Source organism: Chiloscyllium punctatum, chromosome 14, assembly GCF_047496795.1.
Source record: "Chiloscyllium punctatum isolate Juve2018m chromosome 14, sChiPun1.3, whole genome shotgun sequence".
NCBI classification, from domain to species: Eukaryota; Metazoa; Chordata; class Chondrichthyes; order Orectolobiformes; family Hemiscylliidae; genus Chiloscyllium; species Chiloscyllium punctatum.
The window spans coordinates 68,343,567-68,366,577 of NC_092752.1; positions in this window are offsets into that span (position 1 = coordinate 68,343,567).

Sequence of the window (23,011 nt, forward strand, 5' to 3'; positions counted from 1 at the left end):
TTGGAATATTGGGTTCGGTTCTGGTTGCCTCATTATAGGAAACATGTGGAAGCCTCAGAGACTGTGCAGAGCAGATCTACCAGGATGCTGCCTGGATGGAGGACATGTCTTAGGAAGAAAGGTTGAGAGAGCTAGGGCTTTTCTCACTGGAGCGAAGAAGGATGACAGGTGACATAATAGAGGTGTACAAGATGTTGAGAGAATAGACAGAGTGGATAGCCAGAGCCTTCTCCGCGGGCAAAATTGGCTATCATCAAAGGGCATAACTTTAAGGTGATTGGAGGAAGGTTAGAGAAGATGTCAGAGGTAGGTTCTTTATTCAGAGAGTGTTGGGCGGGCGGACAGAATGCACCCCCAGTGGTGGTAGTAGAATCAGATACATCAGGGATAGTTAAGAAGACTCTTGGATAGGAACATGGAAGTTAGTACATTGAAGGGTATGTAGGTTAGTCTGATCTAAGAGTAGGATAAAAGGCCAGCAGAACATTGAGGACTGAAGGGCTCTTACTGTGCTGTACTGTTCTGTGTTCCAAGTTTCACTCAGTTTGTGGATTCTCATTAATTGGTAATTGTTTGATGGAGTGAGGTGAGCGAGGGAGTAAGGTGTGCGAGTGAGAGAGGTGTGCAAGGGAGTGCAGTGTGTGAGGTCAGGAAGCTGGGGTGGGACGTTAGACCAAGACTTCCAGTTTTGATGTGCATTGTTACATTCACTTAAATGCCAGTACAATATGCATGGTTACCTAGACCAGACAAAATCCAACAAGTTCAGTGATTAAAATGATTCTTGGCTTGCTGTTTGCTGGTTTCTTCAGATACATTCTGTTGGATGACCTATGAATTAGTATCTGACCATCCACATACATGTACAATTTTATTTTGATACTGTTGAATATGAAGGTGCATTTATTGGATACAGTTTCAGAGGGTTCACTGTGAGACACAAAATGCTGCAATAGACTGCCAGTTGTGAACATTTTCACCCAGTGTCTGGTCCACGGGACAAATGTGTGGACTCTGGGGGACATGCCAGATGTCATCACCAGAAGTAACTTGTGTGGTGTGATGCTGAGACTCCACGTCCATACATCTGCTCCATGGGCCAGGCTCTGACTGAGGATAAATTTGTAAGACCTGGTTCCTAGTCAGTCGCTGGTATCTTATTTAGACAGCACTTGTACCTACACTGAGAGCAGTGATAGCCTGTGGCTAGTTTTCTGCTGCTGAAGGTGGATTCGAAATGATTCTCTGTGAGGGAATATTTGAATGACTGCCCTGAGTCAGGTTGGAAACTCTCTGGACAGATTCAGGAGCAGGCCAGTGTCTCACTCAGTGCCACAGGCAGCTGTGAGGTCCAGTAGCACTGTACCCGAATTCAGGCCTTTTTGAATCCACTTTTAATGTCGGTCATGATGTAAAGTGATGTGTTGACTGACCTGAACAATGATCAGGAGTTTGCTATGTTTGTGAATTGGGATACAATAAGGTATGAGCTACAATTATTCAACTGCACAATAACTGCACCATCTCTGAAAACAATTAAGTTGATTCTACATTGATGGAATTAAGTTATAAACACCAAACAACCTTTTATGATACAAAAGTTACGAATGCACATTTTGTTTTGTATCGAAAAACAACATGTTGTCTGACTACTTTGGTGATCACAATTACACATTGAATCTCAGTATTCAAATGCATACATTGTTGCTCTATCATTTGCAAAGTGGTTGACTTCTGACTGATTGCATATTCAGAGTGAGCAAATGATTGAACAATCAAATCGACTTATCATTGTTACACATTTAAATATAATCAATCGATTTAATTTCTCACTGAAATGTGTGACCTCCAGCTATTTGCCAACAATTCTATTAGTTTCAAAATAACAATGGAAAAGGACAAAGAAGAACTTAAAGTTGAAGTTCTAAATTGGAGAAAGGACAATTTCGACGTTATTAGGCAAGAACTTTTAAAAGCTGATGGCGGCAGATGTTCGCGGGGAAAGGGATGGCTGGAAAATAGAAAGCGTACAGAAATGAGATAACGAGAGTCCAGAGACAGTATATTCTTGTTAGGGTGAATGGAAAGGCTGGAAGGTATAGAGAGTGCTGAATGACTAAAGAAATTGAGGGTCGAGTTAAGAAAAAGAAGGAAGCATATGTCAGGTACAGGCAGGATAGATCGAGTGAATCCTTAGATGAGTATAAAGGCAGTAGGAGCATCCTAAAGAGGGAAATCAGGAAGGCAAAAAGGCAATATGAGATATCTTTGGCAAATTGAGTTCAGAAGAATACAATAGGATTTTACAAATACATTGAGGACAAAAGGGTAAATAGGGAGAGAATAGAGCCCCCAAAGATCAGCAAGGTGCGTTTGTGTGGAGCCGCAGTAGATGGGGTAGATACGAAACGAGTATTTCGTATCAGTGTTTACTCAGGAGAAGACATGGGAGATGTAGATATACAGAGAAATAAATGGAAACATCTTGAAAAAATGTCCTTATTAAAGGGGAGGAAGTGTTGATGTCTTGAAACGCATAAAAGTGGATAAATCCCCAGGATCTGATCGATCAAGTTTACCCTACAACTCTGTGCGAAGCTAGGGAAGTAATTGCTAGGCCTCTTACTGAGATACTTGTACCATTGATAGTCACAGGTGAGGCGCCGGAAGACTGGAGGTTGGCGAACGTGGTGTCACTGTTTAAGAAGGGTGGTAAGGACAAGCCAGGGAACTATAGACCATTGAGCCTGACGTCAGTGGAGGGCAAGTTGTTGGAGGGAATCCTGAGGGACAGGTTGCACATTTACTTGGGAAGGCAAGGACTGATGAGGAAGAGTCAACATGGCTTTGTGCGTGGGAAATCATGTCTCACAAAACTGATTGAGCTTTTTTACAGAAGTAACAAAAAGGATTGATGAGGGCAGAGCAGTGGACGTGATCAATAAGGACTTCAGTAAGGCATTCGAGGTTTGCAAGGGTAGATCTATTGGAATACAGGGATTACTAGCCATTTTGATACAGCGCTGACTTTAGGTAGAACGCAGACGGTAGTGGTGCAGAGTTGTTTTTCAGATTGTTGGCATGTGACCAGTGGAGTGTCACAAGGATCGGTGCTGGGTCCACTGCTTTTTGTCATTCATATAAACGATTCGCATGCGAGTATAAATGGTATAGTTAGTAAATTTGCTGATGACACCCAAATTGGAGGTGTAGAGGACAGCGAAGAATTTTACCTCACAATAAGATGGGATTTTGATCAGATGGGTCAATGGGCTGAGGAGTGATAGATGGAGTTTAATTTAGGTAAATGCGAGATGCGGCATTTTGGGAAAGCAAGTCTTAACAGGAGTTATACTCTTAATGGTGAGGTCCAAGGTAATGTTGCTGAACAAAGAGAATTTGGAGTGCAGGTTCATTGTTCCTTGAAAGTAGAGTCACAGATAGATAAGACAGTGAAGAAGACATTTGGTATGTTTTTCTTAATTGGTCAGAGCATTGAGTACTGTGGTTGGAAGGTCGTGTTCCGTCTGTGGAGGAGGTTAGTTCGGCCACTTTTGGAATATTATGTGCAATTCTGGTCTCCATCCTATCGGTAGGATGTTGTGAAACTTGAAACTGTTCTGAAAAGATTTACAAGGATGTTGCCAAGGTTGGAGGGTTTGAGCTCTAGGTGGAGGTTGAATAGGCTGGGGCTGTTTTCCCTGGAACGTTGGAGGCTAAGGGGTGACCTTATAGAGGTCTATAAAATCATGAGGGTTTGAAGGGGGAAATAGGCAAGCTATTTTCCCTGGTGTGGGGGAGTCCAGAACTAGAGGACAAAGGTTTAGATTGGGATGGAAAAATGTAAAAGTGATGTAAGGCGCAACATTTTCACACAAAGGGTGGTACGTGTATGGAATGAAATGCCAGAGGAATTAGTGAAGGTTGGTACATTTGCAACATTTAGATGGCGTCTGGATGGGTATATGAATAGAATGTGTTTCGAGTGATATGGGCTGAGTGCTGGCAGGTGGGACTAGATTGGGTTGGGATATATGGTCAGCATGGACGGGTTGGGTGGAAGGGTCTGTTTCCATGCTGGACATCTGTATGACTCTGTGTCTGAAATTTAGCAAGGACAATAATTGGACATGCACTGCCAAATAAATAAATGGTTTATATTATTAAATTGTAGCATACAATAAGTTGAAAACTTGCTATTTTTAGAATGAATGATAAAGAAGAAAGAGCATTCCAACACAGGAACAGACCCTTCGGCCCTCCAAGCCTGCGCTGATCCAGACCCTCTAAACCTGCCACCTATTTTCTATCCCTCTGCTCCCCGCCCATTCATGCATCTGGCAGATACATTTAGATGACACTATCGTTCCTGCCCCTACCGTCTCCGAGCTTCCCACATAAATCCCTCAGGCCCTAAACCTTTCTGTCTCACTTTGGAACTCAATTACTAGGAGTCATAAGTTCACAATTTGTGGTAGAGCTTCTTGGTATCTACCCTGTCTATCTCTCTCTTGATTTTGTAGACCTCAATCAGATCCCCCCTCAACCTTTGTCCTTATAATTAAAATAATCCTTATCTACCCAACCTCTTTCCATAACCAGCACCCTCCATCCCAGGCAACACCCTGGTGAACCTACTCTGCACTCTATTCAATCATCCACATCCTATTGATAATGAAGTGACCAGAATTATATGCAGTATTCCAAATGTGGCCAAACCAAAGTCCGAAGCAACCGTAAGATGACCTGCCAGTGCTTGTACTCAACAACTGATCCAATCGAGGAAAGCATGCCAAATGTCTTATTGACCACTTTACTGACCTGCATTGCCAGATTCAGGAAACAATGAACAGAACACCCAGATCTCTCTGTACGTCAATTTTCCCCAGGACTTTTCCATTTAATGCACAGTTCGCTCTAGAATTGGATCCTCCAAAATGCATCACCTCGCATTTGCACAGATTGAACTCCATCTGCCATATCTGTGCCCAATTTCTCCAATCTATCTATATTCTGCTGCATTCTCTGGCGGTCCTCTTCATTATCTGCTTCTCCAACATACTTGGTATCATCTGCAAACTAGGAGTAAGTGAGGACTGCAGATGCTGGGGATCAGAGCTTAAAAATGTGTTGCTGGAAAAGGGCAGCATCAAAGGAGCAGGAGAATCGACGCTTATGCCCGAAACATCAATTCTCCTGCTCCTTTGATGCTGCCTGACCTGCTTCGCTTTTCCAACAACACATTTTCTATCATCTAAAAACTTGCTAATCAGACAAACGATACCTTCTTCCAAATCATTGATATATATCACAAACAACAGTGGTCCCAGCACAAATCGCTGTTGCACACCACTGGTCATAGGTCACCATTTTGAGAAATCCTCTTTTCTTACTACTCTCTGTCTCATGTTGCCCAGCCAGTTCTCTTTCCATCTAGACAGCACACCCTGAGGCCCATGCGACTTCATCTACTCCAATACCCTGCTATGGGGAACCGAATAAAACACCTTACTCAAGTCCCTCAGTAGTTTCTCCAGCAGCTTCCCTACCACTGATGTCAGGTTCGCCGCTTTATAATTACATGGATTATCCCCACTACCCTTCTTAAACAAGGGGGCTTCATTAGCAATTCTCCAGTCTTCCAGGACCTCAACAATGTTCAAGATTCCTGCAAAGATATAAGTTAAAGCCCCAAATATTTCTTCTCTCAATTCCCTTAGTAATGTGTGGTAGCTCCCATCCAGATCTGGGGGCTTGTCTACATTAATACCTCTTAGAATATCCAAAACCTTCTCCCTCTTTTTGTCAACTTGACCCAGAGTACTCAAAGATCTATCCTTAACCTCAACATCCATCATGTCCCTCTCCTTGGTGAATACTGATGCAAAGTACTTGTTAAGAATCTCACCCATTTTCTCTGACACAACGCATAACTTTCTTCCTTTGTCCTTGTGTTGGACAAACATCTCTCTAGTTACACTTTTGCTCCTTATATATGGAAACGAAGGCTTTGGGATTTTCCTCAACCCTGTTTGCTAAACATATCTCATGACCACTTGTAGCTCTGTTAAATCCTCAATATTTACTGTGAAATGTGGTTAGTGTAATGAAAATAAACATTTGTTTGTGCGAGTGGGAACTCAGACCTTTTCAAACTGTTTTGTGTCAAAACATGTTTGAAATCCATCTCAGTGCAAATAAAAAACAAGAGAAGAAACCTCTTGGGAAGGGTAATTTTCAACCACTGTCCCCCCAAAGTACTTCTGAGTTTGAAAAGAGTGTGGGTTTGTAACAAGGGCATAATAGCAACTATGGGTGGTTTGAACATGCAAATTGACTCAATTAATCAACTTAACAGTGATAGTCTCAAATAAAGATTCATAGAGTGTATGAGAGATTATTTCTAAGAGCAGGACGTCATGGAACCAACCAGAAAATGGGCTAATTTAGATTTGATATTATGTAACAAGGAAGGATTGGTGGATGAGCTTTGCCTTGGAAAGAGGAACCACAACTTGCTGGAGTTTCACATTCAGATTGAAAGAGTGAAGACTGAGTTATACATGAGAATTTTAGTGTTAGGCAATGATAATTATACTAGGCTAAGGAAGGATTTGGCCTGGGTGGACTGGGGGAGAAAAGAACAGTCAAAGGCTGGACAGATGAAGAAATTTGGCAAATAACTAGGAGATACTAAAGACCGAAGAGGAATTGCATAACGGGGAAAAATCATTCATATCTTGATAAGGAAGTCAAAGTTAACATGAAGGCAAACCATAGGGCATGTCATACTGCGCACGTTAGTCACAGTGTGGAGGATTGGGCAAGTTAATGGCCTCGTGGTGTTATCACTGAATTCGTATGTGCTTAAACCCAGATAATGTTCGAGTGACCTGGGTTCAAATCCTGCCAGAGCAAGTCGCAGAGCTTGACTTCAAATTTGGAATTAAGAGACTGATGGGGGTTCTGAATCGATTGTCAAGAAAATCTCACCTGGTTCACTAATGTCCTTTAGGGAATGAAACTGCCATTCTACCATCGATTCACCACTCTCAGGCTGAAGGTATTTCTCCTTATCTCCATTCTAAAAGATCTTCTCTTGACTCTCAGGCTATGTCCTTGAGTCCCTTCTCTCCTAACAGTGGAAACATCTTCTCAACATCTACTTTGACCAGGCACCCAATATTCTATATGTTTCAATTAGATCCACCTTCATTCTTCTCAACTTCAGCGAGTATAGACCCAGAGACCTCATATGTTAAGTTTTTCCTTCCTAAGACCATTCTTATGAAGCTCCTCTGAACACTGCCCGGGGCAGTACATCCTTCCTGAGTTATGGGGCCCAAAACGGAAGACAATACTCCATGCTGCTTTAATATTGAAGCCCTCTGAAAATAAATGCTATCACTGTATTTGCCTTTCTGACCAGATGGACCACCTGAAATAATAATCTTACGGTGGACAATAAAAAATTTATCATGGCGTTACAAAAATGAACAATGATTAAAGCATGCTCGGAAGTAGAACCCAGACTTGAATAAAGTCTCTGTGTTAATGCACATATTACAGAATCCAGACAGGCTGCATCTCCCTACAAATGCCAACAAACTTGACAGCTACAGAACCTGTGATACCATCATGAAGTTGGACCTGAATGGGATAATGGAATGCCGTCCTTGGGCCATCAATGTGACAACCCCAGGTTGACTCTGATTGATCAAGGTAAATGAACCTGATCATTCCATTGGCAGATCCTCCACACCCTCCCAAAAATGTGTGAAGACTTAGAAGGATAAGAATTACTGCAAAACCCCTCGAGAATAACCACTTGAAGAGAAGACCCCTCCCAGAGACTATCAGAAGAACAAAAAGACTTCACCACATGGAATCCGGTCAACTTCTCGTGGGGTGGTATGTGATCATCCGAAGTTAAGTTAGTTTGTAGTGTTTTTCGTTACATTATAATGCATTTTATTGTTCTAATAGTAAATGTGTTCAATAAATAAATATTATTGTTTATAAGAGTTGATTCAGTTGTTTTTCTGAATGTAAGATTTCCAACACACTGTGTGGCAGATATAACACCTTCTTCAATACTGACTCAACTTGCACATTAATGGTCTTATGGTCTTATGGTCTTATTTACCTTGAGACAATCCCGAACTGGATCTTGAAAATCTATTTGTACTTCAGACTTCTGAATTTTCTCCCCAGTTATAAAATAGTCCATGCCTCTCTTCTACCCTCTAAAGTGCATCATCGCGCACTTTCTCATGTTGTACTCCATCTACCACTTCGTTGCCCATTCTCCTACCCTATCTAAAGCCTTCTGCCTCCTCAGTGATACCTGTCCCTCTACCTATCTTTGCGTCATCTAAAAGCCTCGCCGGAATGCCCTCAGTTCCTTCATCTAGATCCTTAATGTTCAAAGTAAAAAGTTGTGGTTTCCTTGCTGAACACCAGTTGCCATTTTCTGCGATCCAGAGAAGGAACCCTATATTCCCACTCTCGACTTTCTGCCAGGCAGCTGAGCTTCTGTACACGCTAGTACCTTGTCTCTGACACCATGGGCCTCCTGACACTCAGCAGCGTCCTGTGAAGCACATTGTCAACGTCCTTCTTGAAGTCCAAATAGATAGTATTCATTAGCTCTCCTTGGTCTAACCAGTTTGTTACATCCTCAAAGAATTCTAACAGATTCATGAGCATGACCTCTCCTTGACAAAACCATACTGACTTCGCTCGACTTTAGAACGCACTGGCAAGTATTCAGAAATCTCATCCTTCACAATGGATTCCAGGAATGTACCCATGACCGAGGTTAAGCTGATCAGTTTGTAATTTTATGTCTTTTGCCTTATTCCTTTTTTTTAAACAGGGTGTCAGGGAGATGCAAAATGGCGGTGACCCAGGAGGTATGAGTCTGCAGAGCTCTGCCCAATATTCAGGCAAAGTGGGGTACCCACCCTCACCTCACCTGTTAAATTGATTAAACCAGATTTTGCCCAGCAGCCTAAGCTATTCGACATCAAACTTTAGACTTTGATGCTTTTTAAAATGACCGAAGGCAAAGGTTCTCGCAGTTCACAACGGAGAGGGACCCCTCCCCCAACCCCGCAGCAAGACAGACGTCTGCGGCTGCCCCGGGGAACTCACCTGCAGGGGCGAGCCTGATCTCGGAGCTAGTTAGACTCCGAGAGAAGATTGATACGTCCATTGAAGAGTCCCAGTCCAGGTGGGAGTCAGTCTCGGTCATACTGCAGAAACATGACTAAGAGATCGAGAAACTCGGGCAGCGTGTCGGGGAGAGCGCCAAGACCACTGCTGAGTCATCCAAAGGTCAGGTCTGGGCTCTGGAAAATCGAGTCCCAAACTTAGAGGAACATATTGATTACATTGGAAATCCAGGTCGGTTGCTTGGCCTTCCTGAACAGGACGAGGTAAGCCCGCGTTTTGATTTCCTGGAGCAATGGCACCCACAGCTGCTCTAACTAGAGTCAGAACTGGGCCAGGTGTGGGCTGAATGGGCCCACCGGATTGCCGTGCGTTGGTACAGGTCGCACCAGCGACCCCGCCCAGTCCTAGTTCGACGACAGCATTACAGGGAAAAACAGATGCTGCTAGAGGCCTCCATAGTCTCGGGGAAGGATTCTCATGCCATGATATACAAGAGCTCCAGGATAATGCAGTTTTGGACTTTTCTCCGTCGGTGGACTGCAAGAGGAAGGCATTTGCTGAGGCAAAGAAACGTCTGACGGATTTAAATTTTCAATATTCTGTGCAATATCCGGCAACACTGTACTGCAGACATGGAGGATCTGTGCATAACTTCGGATCACCAGAAGAAGAAAACTAATTCCTGAATGCTCTCAAGTAGATTGCGGGACTTGAGCTGTGAAGGATAATGACTTTATTTTGCCCTCCTTTTGTTTTTTTCATCTTCCTTTCTTCCTCTTTCTCTTCTCCATCTTTCCTTGGTGGGTGGGGGTGGGGGTAGGGTGTGGATCATTCCTTATCCTTTCTCTGGACTCTTATCTATAGCTCGCGCGGGTTGGGAATATTTCTGGTTTTTTTTTATTTGTTTGCTTATTACTTGCTGGGATGGTAATTTTGTAATTTTATGTATTTTCATCTTGTGTTGTTTTGCTAAGTGTATCTAGGTGATGGTGTGGGGGGGGGGGAGTGGGTGGGTCACCCATCTTTAACTTCTGTCTTATAAGACATTGGAATTTAATTGCTCTGATTTGTAGTGCCTGGGCCGAGGGCATGTTTCTGACTGGGAGATGTTATGGCGGGATTATTGGAAGGTAGTAGTGTCTCCTGTGAACAAGGGGGAAAGTATCCGTTTAAGTCTGTTTTATGTTGTTTGTTTTTAGGAGTAGTTCTTAGTTGTTTTGATTTAGCTGTTTTAAAGAGTGTTTTAAGTGTGAATCATTTTTGGTTTTATTCAATGTCTTTGGTTGGGGATCTCCCTCCTCGGGGGTCTCGGGCTTACTTGGACGATAATGGCTAGTCATTCGTTTCGGTGGTGCACTTGGAATGTCAAGGGGTGCCACTCACCAATCAAAAGGAAAAAGATATTTTCAAAAGATATTATCAAGCCTTAAAAAAGAGAGGGTGGATATAATCCTTCTACAGGAGACACATCTACTTGCTAAGGAGCATTCAAAGCTGCAATAGGGTGGTTTTGGCCGGTGTTCGTTTTATCTTTCAGCTAAAAAAGTAGGAGAGTAGCCATTCTTATTCGGAAGTATCTTCCCTTCCAAATGGTAAGCCAGATAAAAGATAACTCTGGATGGTATATATTAATTAATGCACTAATATATGGAGAGGAATATGGGATTTTGAATCTTTATTGCCCCCCGGTGCACACTTTTAAATTTGTAATGGAAGCGTTCTCCAAGTTGATGGCTCTCGGGATGCACCACACAATTATGGAGGGGGATTATAATTGTATCATCGACCCAGGAGTGACCAGAATACCTTAGAGCTCTGTGGGCATATCTTTGCAATCTAGGCAGTTGGCGGATCTGAGCAGGGAGTTGGGGATGGTAGATGTGTCGACGTGTCTTCACCCGAAGGCTAGAGACTTTACTTTGTATTCTAACCTACACAAGTGCCATACCTGAATCAATATGTTTCTGTCCCCTTGATACTTTTGAACTCAATATTGTTTTGTGAAGTAGGTAATATATATTTTTCCGACCATGCCACAGTATAAATGGAGGTTAAGACTAGTGATAATGAGATAGCTTCCCGACAATGGTATATGGGCCCTTTTCTATTGAAGGATAGTAAGTTCATAAAATATTTCTTGAAGAATTTAAAACCTTCTGGGATATCAACTCAGGCACGGCCAGTAACCCGTCGGTGATGTGGGAGACTGCTAAGGCACACGCATGAGGCTTGGTTATCTCATATTCTGTGCCCCAGAAAATACAAAAGGGAGAACAACAGTGTCTGCTCAAGGCTCACCTGAAGGCGGCTGAGACAGCGTATGTGGATAGACCCTCCATTATTAAACTACAGAGGGTCACAGCACTTAGGGTAACCTTGAATACCACACTTAATTATACAGCAAAGAGGGAGATAATACTGGAGAAGCAGAGACTATTTGAATACGGTGACAAGCCTGGCAGGTATCTACATACCTTGCCAGAAAGAAAAAGGCTGCCCAAGCCATTACATCTTTAGAAAGAGTGCTGGTACCTTGACCTGTGATCGTGAAAAGATCAATGCAGTCTTTAGAAGGTTCTATTTCGAATTTTATAGGCCACAGGGCTGTGAGGATAGAACAAAGAAGATAAATTCTTTATTTTAAAAAAAAGCCTTGCCCTCCCGGGCCTAACCTGGAAACAGGTGTTGTTCTTCAATGCCCCCTAGCAACCCAGGAAATACAGGAGACAGTGAGGCAGCTCCAGAGTGCCAAAGCACCTGGACCAGATGGATTCCAGGCTGAGTTCCATAACGAATTGATAGGGGAATTGGTCGGGCCACTTATAAATATGTATAATTACTCACATAGTCTGGGCTGCCTCTCGCCTTCTCCTAGAGAAGCAAATATTTGTCTCATTCTCAACAAGGAAAAGGCTCCAAATGATTGTTCTTCATATAGACCTATATCCTTGTTGAATGTGGACTTTAAAATTCTCTCAAAATTGTTGTCATTAAGACTGGAGAGGGTTTTACCATTCATTATTAAAGAAGGCCAGATGGGGTTTAGAAAGGGTCGCAGATCAACTTATATCATTAGAAGAGTCTTAAATATGGTACAAGCCTGGAGCGATGCCAGGATTAGTTGTCTCCCTAGAGGCAGAGAACGCATTCAATCGGGTAGAATGGCCATATCTCGTTTATATGCTCGAACGGTTTGGTGTTGGAGAGGTCTTTACTAAATGGATAACAGTATTACATAATGATTCCAAAGCAGCGGTGTTCACCAGCAGTTTAAGTTCAGGTAGCTCTCACGTTGGCAGAGATTGTCGTCAGGAATGCCCTCTCTCACCATTATTATTTACGCTAGTGATTGAGCCGTTGGTAGAATCTCTACGAGCTGACCTTCATATAATGGCTCCGGAGGTTGGCTCGGGTTAGCACAAAATTACTCTCTATGCAGTTGATGTTCTCCTTTTCTTAAATGATCCACTGACATCTGTGCCCCGCTTATTTCAAGTGGTTAAATTATTTGGCATATTCTCAGGTTATGAAATCAATTTGTGAAATCAGAGGCCATGTCGCTGGGAGTCTTGCCAGTATATCCAATTTTCTGAATGAATATCGTTTTGCCTTTGGGTGGTCACTGGGAGGTTTTCTTTACTTAGGTGTTTTTAATACTCCGGCGTTTGGTCAGCTATATAAAGTCAATTATACACATTTATTGGAGACATTATGATAGGATCTTCAACGCTGGGAAGATCTCCCGATATCCTGGCTAGGTAGAATAGCTTTGGTCAACATGAACATCCTACCTGTCCTTTTATACACTATGAGAATGCTCCCCTTGATGCTGTCGAGACAGGCACTGTGTAAGCTTTATGGTTGGCTCGGCTCCTTTATTTGGAGTCATAGACAGCCCCTTATTAAATTAGAAAAGCTACAGCTTCCACAAGTAAAGGGTGGGTTTTCCAGGTTTCAGGAGGTGCCAATTGAGCTCTCTATTATCCTACGTAGCTGATTGGGTCTCTTGTGATCCACAATCAATCTGGTTCAATATTGAGGCATCCCAAGCAAAATATCCTCTCATCAATCTACTGTTTATGGACAAGGTGAGAGTTATTATGTATCATTGTGAAAATCCTATTGTATTAAATGCAATCAAAGCCTGGACGATAATGCGACAGGATGAGGGTAACCTACCAACATCCTCCCCCTATACCCCTATGGTGGGAATATTGGGATTCCAGCCAGGGCTGAGTGATGCTGTATTCAGAACCTCGGAGTCTAGAGGTATCTCCCGTTTGGGAGACCTGTTCGATGGGGAGGTCATGATGTCCTTGAAACAGCTGCGTGAGAAGTTTGGGCTGCATAGCAAAGATCTTTTTTCGATATTTTCAAATAGGAGACATTATACAAAAGAAGACTATGTTGATAATTGATCCTTATAAATCGGATAGGGAAAGGAGAGTGAGTCGGCCGATGGGTCCTCCCGTGGTCAGTACTCTCTACCATAAACTATTTAATAAAGTATCAAAAGACATGGAACGGTTATATAAAATCTAGAGTCAAGAATAGGGGATGGAAATCTCCTTAGAGATGTGGGAGGATGTCTGGAAAAACGTCAGGAAGATGACTATCTGTAACAGAACTCAGGCTATCCAATTCAAGAAACTTCATTGGGCTCAGATGTTACCTGAGTGACTTGCAAAGTTCAAGGCAGGAGCATCTCCAATGTGTCCCATATGCAAAACAGAAGTTAGTACTCTCACGCATTGTCTGAGGACATGCCGTAAGATCTGCATGTGTTGGGACAGAGTAGCGAATGCCTTGGCAAAGATTTTGGGTACTGAGATTGGGTGGGAACCAGTGCCTCTACTTTTGGGCTCCCCAAATTTCCCTTCTTTGGATGTATACGGGAGGAAATTATTCATTATCCTTTTCTTTTGTCCGGGCAAAAACGTTTTAGTGAATTCGATATCCGAAGGTCCCCTAGGACTTTCAAATTGGGACAGGATAGTCATGGAATATATCCCCCTTTATTTCCTTACGAATGTGGTGCACCAAAAGACGGAATTATTTTATAGAACATGGCAGTCCGTTTTGAAATACATTGACACAGATATATCAGCCACATTGTTCAGAGCCTTTGCTTTGCCGTGGGGATAGTTCTGGCTGCTTCGGGGGCCCCTGAGAGGAGGAATCCTGTATCAATACGGGTTCTGTTATGATTTAATATATATTTTAAAACATATGTATCGGGTTATTTATTTACTTATTTATTTTCTTTTCTCCTTTTGTTGAGTTTTAGTAATGTAGGATATCCTATTTTATGGTTTGCTAGTTTGGAGAATAGATTAGTAATTTGTTTTAAAATTCTATATTCGGGTTGTTATTATATTGTAAAGCAGAATGCATTAGCTTGTACTATTGTTGTAATTTTGTTAAAAAAATCAAAAATCTTCTGTTTTTTAAAAACAAACAGGGTGTCACGTTCGTAATTTTCTCGTCTTCTGGAAACCTCCCTGATTCCAATGGTTTCTGGAATATCACCATTGATGTCTCCATCCAGCTTATTTATCCATTTAGTTTTATGAGCAACTTCTCCGAATCAGCTCTGCCTCCTCACTCTCTTGAACTTTTCGGATATTATTCATGTCTTCTTCCGTGAAACCTGACGTGAAATAATTATTCAGTTTCTCATCTATTATTTGTTCCACGCTGCTATCACTCCAGCGTCATTTTCCAGTGCCCCAATATCCACTTCTGCTTCCCGTTTTTGCCCTTAATATATCTAAAGAGACTTTTCCAGTCATCCGTTCTATCACTGGATAGCTTAACTTAATATTTAATCTTCCCCTCGTCATTTCTTATTTTGTTGCTCTCTGTTCCTCTTTGTAAGCTTCCCAATCCTCTGGTTTCCCACTGACATTTGCCATGTTATCTGTTTTCTCTTTTTCTTTTACCCTAGCCATGCATTCCCCAGTCATCCATGGTTGCCTCATCCTCCCTGTACAATGCATCTATTACCTCGGGATAAATCTCTGCGGTGACTCCTAAATTACTCTGAGAAACTCCCGCCATTACTTTCCTGCTCGGCTCGTCTCCCAGTCAATTCTCCCCAGCTCCTTCCTCATATCTTTGTAGGTGCATTTATTCAGCTGTAATATTAACTCCGACTCTACTTTCTCCCTCTCAAATTGAAGTTTCAGTTCAATCATATAACGATCACTACCTCCCAAGGGTTCCTTCACCTTAAGGTTCCTTCTCACGTCTGACTCACTGCACAGCTCTAAATCCAGTATTGCCGTTCCCTTGTTGCTTGCACCATAAGCTGCTCCAAAAAGCCATCTTGTAGACATTCCACAAATTCCTTTCCTTGCAACCACTACCAGTCTGATTTTCCCAATCCACCTGCATATTGAAATCCCCCCACTCATTGTAACTTTGCCTTTTCTACATATATTTTCTATCTCCTGGTCTATCATACGCACCAGCTCCTGACCATGATTCAAAGTAATTGGAGTAATGATACATTACTCCAACTATGGTTTTACACATTTGTGGTTCCTCAATTCTACCCACACCACACCATTCCACACCATCTGACCCTACATTGAGTCATGGGAACTGAGTCATAGGACTGCAGCACAGTTTAGCTTTGTTCTAAATTTATAGTTTAGAAATGGAGTAAAAATATTTCGTTTCAAATTACTTTGAAATGTCGCCACACTGTGTTTCTTTGGTCAAATATTCTGTCTGTATTAGGGAAGCATACAAATTGTTGAAACTGTTGGAAAAGGAAGATATGAATAGGACATGAGTCCATGAAGAGATATAGGTTGGGACAAGTGAACAGGCAAATATTGGTATATGGAACATAGTAGGAAAAATGTGTCTGTGCTCAAAGATATTGGCGGGTTGAATGGAAACGTAATGTATTATTTCAGTGGAAAGATTAGCTTTAGGCACAGAGGAACCAGGCACCTGGGTTACAAAATAAAAACTTTACGTGTACATCAAACTTTTAGCGAGCTAAGATAAATGTTGAAACTTTCTGAAACAGAATACATTTAAAAGTAGGGGCGATTTTCTACAGATCTACAAGGTAATGGTGTAAGCACATCGAGAGACCGATGACCACAATGATATGAAATGCAATCCATAGAAGATTCACTCAGCTGACTCCTGGGAGGAGCGTTTATTTATGGAGGATATCTTGAATTGATTGGCCCTGGATCTGCTGGGGTTTAGGCGTACAACATGTGATCTTGTTTAATCACAGAATATTCCAAGTAGTCTTTCAAGTTGAATTCTGAAACAATGTTTCAGCTTGTGAGAGAGATTATCATGAGTGGATGGATTATAAAACTGAAGAATGTCTCTGTGAAGAAGTTGGTGATTTGGTGTGATCATCTCATTGTGTTGTGTCTTTGTGGAATTCTCTTCCCAGATAGCGTTGGAGAATAAGACATTGAATATTCCTAAGGCAGAGGCAGGCAGATTATTGACTAAGAATGACATTGTAAGGGCAAAGGAGGAATGTGTGATTGAGGTCACAATCAGATCATCCACGACCTTATCGCATAACGGAGCTGTTTTGATTCATTACTCCTGATGCTAGTTTCGACATTTCTGTTGTCTTTAGATACTGAAAAAATTATGACACGTTTCTCATGAACATGAAGACTTTTCCTTTCAGATTCTTGGGCATAGCTTTCCATACGTGTCTTTTAAACGGCACTCCGAACCGCTCAGGAAAGATTCATGATGTTGTCGAGAGGTCAGGAGCATAGGAGAAAGGGAAAGCCTCGCTTGAAACTGCTTTAAAAATCAGATTGGGTCGAATGGATAACTTTAACAATGCAGATTTCTTTCAGTTGTTCTTGTGAGGTGCGTTTCATTACCAAAGCAAGCATTCTGTTGCCTGTGTTTAATTTCTATTCAGAATATGGTGATAGACCCCAGGGGTTCTTGTGGTGCAGGAACACTAACAGGAATGTTACAAAGAGAGAAACGTGGTTCTTAACAATTTGATAGTGAAGGGAGAATGATATAGCTTCAAATCCTGTGTGTCGTTGGAGATTGTATTCCTCACTATTTGATGCCCACAAGCAATGGAAATAGTGAGACCACATTCTCTGTTTCCAACAATTAAAGTGATAGTCATACAGCATACAACCCGGCCCTTCAGCCCAATGAAAATACATCAGACAGAAAACACCAAACTGCATTTTTCCCAGTTACCTGAAGATCTACAACCTACTATTCCCTGGCATATTGCATTTAAATGCTGAGTTACTGTGCAGCTGTGACCTGAGCTTTTATTCTTTCAATTTATGCACGAAATGGTTTCACGGAAATAGATCACACAACTTCAACGACAGCGACAAACTCATTGGATCAATAAGATGTCCTCATTGTTTAATAATTATTAGAAAATCGAATTGTCTTTTTAGTTCATTTGGGATTTTAATGGAGCTAGACCAGCATTAATTGCCGTTGAGACGTTCCAGTCCAGTTGGTGTTGGTCCATTCAAGTGGCTGTTGAGAGGGAGTGCCAGCTGTGTATCTTATGTACTGGTTTTACTGGGAGTAAATATTACTACTGATGGATGGAGTGTTACACAAGCCGCTCGCAGGAAAAAAACTCTTTGTCAATGCGAATATATGAGAAGGAATTTATTATTCTTCAGAGAAATAACAACCTTACACGAGAAGTCTATATAACAATGAAGCAAAGTCAGTTTCTATGTTATTTGTGCCCTTAAAATAATGGGGTCAAACAGCTGAAATAATGCTGATGCTGTCGTTGAACGATTCTTGTACTGAGCATGTGAATTAGCATGGATGTTTTAAGAGATGCATGGGCTGTCCTAGGTTGAGTAAGTGCTGATATTCTTTGGGATGATGCTGGTTTGTAAACTCACCACTTACTGAGAACAGTTCGATGGAGCAAACCAACAAGTCTCTTTGGTTGCTGCTTCAAGATATATCAGAGCTTTTATGGCTGCCATCACATGAAATCTTGTATTAAAGACAAGGCCCATCGAGTCTGCACCATCCAATGCCCATACAAGTACTTTATAAAGTTTGTGAGGTTTTCTTTCTTATCCGCCCTCTCAGGCAATGCATTCTAGACACAAACCATCACCTGGGTTCAAAACAGATTCCACAAATCCTCTCTTCATGTCTTGTCTTTCATTTCAAACGTGATCCTCCTTATTTTTGACCCTTTGACTAAAGGGAACGCTGCTGTCTGTTCACTCTGCTCATACCTTTCATGTGCCTAAAAACCTCTGTTAGGTTCAGTTTCCTCCCACAGTGCACACAGGTTCAGTAGATAGACCATGCTAAATTACCCATCATGTGCAGCTAGGTGTGTTAGCTGTGGGAGATGCAGGGACAGGTTAGAAGTCGGGTAAGCCATGGGAAATGCAAGAATGGGGTATGAGGTGGGTTTGGGTGCAATGCTCTGCAAAGGGTCAGTGTGGATTGATGGGCCAATGTCCCATACAATAACAAAAATAAAGGTTAAATCAAACAAAGAAAGATACTGGGGTTCTGAACCAAAAGGAAACAGAGTGCTCGGGAAATGGAGTAGGTTTGGCAGCCTCTGTCGAGAGAAAAACAGAGTTAGCATTTTGAGTCCACTAGCCATGCATCAGTCATGAAAGCAGCTGGGAAATAGTTTAATATGTGTTGGCGGATTGTGTTGAATATATGGAGAAATAGAGACAGAAGACAAAAAAAAAAACGGACTGTGGATAATCAGCTGGTATGGAAATAAATTGAGAGATCATTTTCATTTATTTTTCACCTTTTCCCATATCCCTAGTATCATGCCCATGTAGATATATATATCCAAATCCCTGTTTCAAGGGAGTTCTGTCCCCTCTATCTCTCCATCCTGGGTGTGGTCATCTTCCTTTCTTTATTAATGGGACATGGGTGTTGTTGGCTGGGCCAGCATTTATTTCTCTTTCAGAGTTGATTTCAGAAAGTGCTGAAGACTGGCCGTGCTCAGGTCTGTCTGGTTTCAATTCTTTGAGACCTTGTAGTGTATAACTGAATATCAGACTTGGCCATTGCAAAGAGCATTTGAGAGGCTACCACTGCGGACGTCTGGAATCACATGTAGGCCAGACCAGTGAGCATAGCAAATTCCTTTCCCTGAAGGACACTAGTGTGCCAGATGTTCTTAATTCTGACAACCATCAATATTTCATTAGATAGTTAATTCTAAATATTTTATTGAATTCAGATTTCACCAACTGCTGTGGCGGGATTGAAGTCTTGGTTTGGTTTATCACCTGGGAAAGGTATACCATTGGGACATATTTGTGGATATCTCAGAATTTATAGTCTAGATAAAATGCTGTTCGACCATCACCTTCCCTAGCATCTCCACCATCAATCACTGTGTTGCTGTTATCGTGACTGAGGTACAGAAAATTGTGCAGTTACATTGTCAACTATTTCCATGGAGAGCAGAACTGTTCATATTTCAAGGACTGCACTGAAATGTAACAGTTTATCAGCCAGGAATAGAAACAGAGGAGAGGTAGGCATCTTCAACACTGAGTTGGTGTGCCATATATGTACGTATTGACTTTCTCCAGACATTGGAACCTCAGTGTAGGTTCTCTGCATAGTTTTCTTGGATTTGTGTTGTCAGCTGCTGCATTCATTCAGGGAGACTAAAGGGCCTGGTGTGCCTACTCTGTGCAAGGTATGGGGATATATTTTACAGTGTATCTGGGTGTGTGGAGACTGCGTGGGGAGGAGCAGGGCACTGCACTATTCTTTCTATGATTTCCACAACTATTTCCCACGTGCAAAGAGCGAAGCCAGTTTATTTGAACAATTAGGAGGTCACAGAGCTGTGCATTCTCACAGCACGGAGAGGGATGCACTCAAAATGCCCATCAACCATTTTGATCCTGGAACTTTACAGGCAGGAATGGGGACATATCCATTATGCCTGAGCCCCATCCTCTCACGTATTCAGGAGGTGACAGAGGCCATCTCTGTCCAGTGAGGTGAATAGCGTCCTTCTCTCCTGCCTTTTACTTAATTACATGAGGTTGGTTAAAGCTCTTTAGATTCTGTGAAGGATCCTGCAGACTGGAAAGCGGCTATTACAACCATACATATATACAATAGGACGGAGGATGAAAACAGTAAACGAACTGAGGGATAGGTTTACGTCACTAGTGAGGAAACTATGAACAATTTTTGTAATTAATCATAAATAGATCATTGGAGAACAATGATATGATTGAGCAGCACCAACCTGGATTCAGGACAGGAAAACTATTTTTGAAAAACATAGTGCAGTTTATGGGGGGTATTGGTTGTGACATCGACGAGTGAGAACGAGGGTGAACGGTGTATTTGAATTTTCAGAAAAAGGTTGGCACGGTATTACACAGGTGAGTGAAAAAAGTTACAGTCCTTGGGCAAGGGGGAGATATCCTACATGGATTGAGAATTGGATGATGGAGAGAACACGGAGACTAGGGGCACTTTGAACACCGCTATTTGTAACACAAAGAAGTGATTTGAATGTGAACAACACACACAGTCCTTTACATGTTGAATTTATTAGAAGGTGAGAGGTTGGGAAGTGCTTTTTGCAATAAAGGACCTGGATGCTTTGGTCATAAGTCATGAACAGAATTCATGCAAGGCATCCATTAACAGTACAGGAAATGAAATGCCAGCTTTCATTACAAAATGAATTATTTGTAGGAGCTGTGGAGTGTTGTTGAGGCAGCATTTGGGCTATTGTGGACAGGCACTCTCTCCTTTATAAATCCTTGTCATAGAGGCAGTGCAAAGCTATTTTATCACAATTATCTCTGGGATGATGGTAACATGAAGAGGGTGTGAAATAATGGATGCTTAATTTGTTGCATGGTGACAGAATAAGGGTTGACTGCATTGAAACATGAAGATCATGGACGAACACACATTCTTTCCATTGAAAGACATTAGTGGCTTGAGAAATTGCATTTTTCCTATGATACGTGCTTCTTGGTAGTTCTGTGGAGCTCCCATGTTGGTTGAGAGAGAGCTTCAGGCTTTGACTGCATTCTCACTACCTCAGTGTGCAGTTGGTGTATGACTGCACTGAGCGTCGCATTGTTCACAAATCTGTCAGCAGCTACAATGCCTTACCTCTGAAAGAGTTAGCCATTCGCAATAGCTTCTGCCCTCCATAGAGAACGCAATGCCACCTCCTCAGAAATGGAAGGTGCTTCTTTGAGACTTCACATGAAACATTTATCTTCCCTCTTCACCGTCATCAAACCACATTGATGTATCAATTGTCTACCATTAGCAATGGAGCCAGGAGGAGTAACATGGAGCAATGTATCCGTGCAGTCTCTGCTTCATTGGTTTGTCATGTTGGGGCGTCGATAACATCCTCCTATTTCTGTACAAAGGGCTTGAGGGTCTCAATGGCCGCCTCCTGGTGTCAGGGGAGAAGCTCAAGCGCCTGATTGGGCAAGACCTGTTTCCTGTTTAACAGCTCAATGTGTTTGGCTGGGCTCCTTCTCTTCCTGTGTAATTGGCAGGAGGTATTGATTAGATTTGTGGGCGGCACGGTGGCACAGTGGTTAGCACTGCTGCCTCACAGCGCCGGAGACCCGGGTTCAATTCCCGCCTCAGGCGACTGACTGTGTGGAGTTTGCACGTTCTCCCCGTGTCTGTGTGGGTTTCCTCCGGGTGCTCCGGTTTCCTCCCACAGTCCAAAGATGTGCAGGTCAGGTGAATTTGGCCATGCTAAATTGCCTGTAGTGTAAGGTTAGGAGTAGATGTAGATGTAGGGGTATGGGTGGGTTACGCTTCGGCGGGGCGGTGTGGACTTGTTGGGCCGAAGGGCCTGTTTCCACACTGTAAGTAATCTAAATCTAAATCTATTGAATGGGCTATCCCTATTCTTATCCAATAGTGTTGCTGGGCTGAATTCCTGTGAAGTGAGCTTGAGGTGCTGACTGAACTCTTCCCTTCACTGTGGTAATGCACTGTGCCCAGCAGTACTGTTGCATGAATGTTACCGACATTTTAATAGCACAAGCCTGAATGCTGCCCCGGTCTTGCTGCACATGGACACACACTGCTGCAGGAGCTGAGGGAGGACACGTTATTCTGAACATTGTATGATCTTCATTTACCTTCCCCACTTCTGAGCTTATGATGGGGGGAAAGACATTGAGAAGCAACTGAGGATGTTTGTGCTGTGGATTTCCCGCAGAGATGTTCCGGGACTGAGGTGGTGGATGTCCAAGAACCACAGCCATCTTCTTTGTGTTGAATCACTCCTACCATAGAACGAAGAACAGTACAGCACAGAACAGGCCCTTCAGCCCACGATGTTGTGCCAATCATTGATCCTCATGTAAGGTGAACCTAATGTACGAACCCTCAAATTTCTGTGACCATATGCATGTCCAGCAGTCTCTTAAATATCCCTAATGACCTCGCTTCCACAGCTGCTGCTGGCAACATATTCCATGCTTTCACAAGTCTCTGCGTAAAAAACCTGCCTCTGACATCCCCTCTATACTTTCCGCCAAACACCTTAAAACTATGATCCTTCATGTTAACAATTTCTGCCCTGGGAAAAGGTCTCCGGCTATCAACTCTATCTATGCCTCTCATTATCTTGTACACCTCAATAAGGTCCCCTCTCTTCCTTCTTTTTTCCAAAGAAAAAAGTCCGAGCTCAGTCAACCTCTCTTCGTAAAATAAGCCGTCCATTCCAGGCAGCAAGCTGATAAACCTCCTCTGAACACTCTCTAAAGCATCCACATCTTTCTTATAACAGGGCGACCAGAACTGGACACAG